The sequence below is a fragment of the Octopus bimaculoides genome, chromosome 22 (genome assembly GCF_001194135.2).
Source record: "Octopus bimaculoides isolate UCB-OBI-ISO-001 chromosome 22, ASM119413v2, whole genome shotgun sequence".
Taxonomy (NCBI): Eukaryota; Metazoa; Mollusca; class Cephalopoda; order Octopoda; family Octopodidae; genus Octopus; species Octopus bimaculoides.
In genome coordinates, this window is record NC_069002.1 from 30296714 (window position 1) to 30297844 (window position 1131).

The window sequence follows — 1131 nt, forward strand, 5'->3', positions numbered from 1 at the left end:
TGGTGGTGGTGGTGGTGGTGGTGGTGGTGGTGATAGTAGAGGTGGATGTGGTGACTGTGGTGCTGGTGGTGGTAGTTGTAGTGGGTGTGGTGGCGGTGCCAATGTTACTGGAGATGACTTTTAGAATGGTGACCGTTTCGATTGTGTTGGTCATGGCAGTGTTGGAGTAGTGGAGGCAGTTGTAGTGGTGGTGTTAGTGTTGGTGTTGGCATAGTCAGGTTTGTGGTTTCTCAGTAAAGGAGGGTGGAAGGCAAGATGCAGGGTGGACGTGTCGGACAGCAGGCATGTTGGTATGTGTGTGTGCGTGTGTGTGTGTGTGTATGTTTTAGTCAATGTGAGTGTGTATATGTGTGTGCGTGAGGGGACAATAGTGTGTGTGAGTGAGAGAACTGAGTATTGTGTGTGTGTGAATATGTAAGTGTTTAAGAGAGTTTGTGTGTGTGTGTGTGTGTGTGTGTGTGTGTGTGTGTGGGAACAACAGTATGTATGAGTGAGGGAACTGAATAGAGTGCATGCGTATGTGTATGCACATGTGAGTGTTTGTGTGTGTGTGTGTGTGAGAGAGTGCTTGTGTGTGTGTGTGTGAGAGTGCTTGTGTGGGTGTGTGTATGTGTATATGTGTAAGTGTGTGTGTGTGTATGTGACGTGTGAATGTTTGTGTGTGTGTCCATGCATGTGTGTGTGTGGTGTGTGGGGGTGTTTGGGGTGTGTGTGTGTGTGTGTATCTCTCTGTGTCAAGAAGAATCAAGAGGGGAAGGAATTAATGGTTGAATAAACGGTTGTCGAAGACATTGGCAAAGAACTTGTGTAAGCGTGGTTCTGCAGTAAGAAGCTTGCTTCCAAACCACATGGTTCCAGGTTCAGTCCCACTGCAAGGCACATTGCGCAAATGTCTTCAACTATAGCCCTGGGATGACCAAAGCCTTGTGAGTGGATTTGGTATATGGAAACTGAAAGAAGCCCATCATATATACATGTGTGTGTGTGTGTTTGTGTCTTTGTTTATATATATATATATATAGGAAAATGAAAAAAAGCCAGAATGCTGAACTGGAAGCATATTTTAATAAAGATTTCTTCTAACCGGTTTTCATTGCGAAAAAGCAAATTATCAAGATATATATATATATA

General features: G+C 44.2%; 1 protein-coding gene across 1 annotated transcript in view; it reads right to left on the reverse strand.

Moving 5' to 3' along the window:
* Nucleotides 1-1131, reverse strand: part of LOC106873499 (transient receptor potential cation channel subfamily V member 5) — a 45579-nt gene that overhangs the window by 21338 nt on the left and 23110 nt on the right. The gene's annotated exons all lie outside the window — the stretch shown is intronic.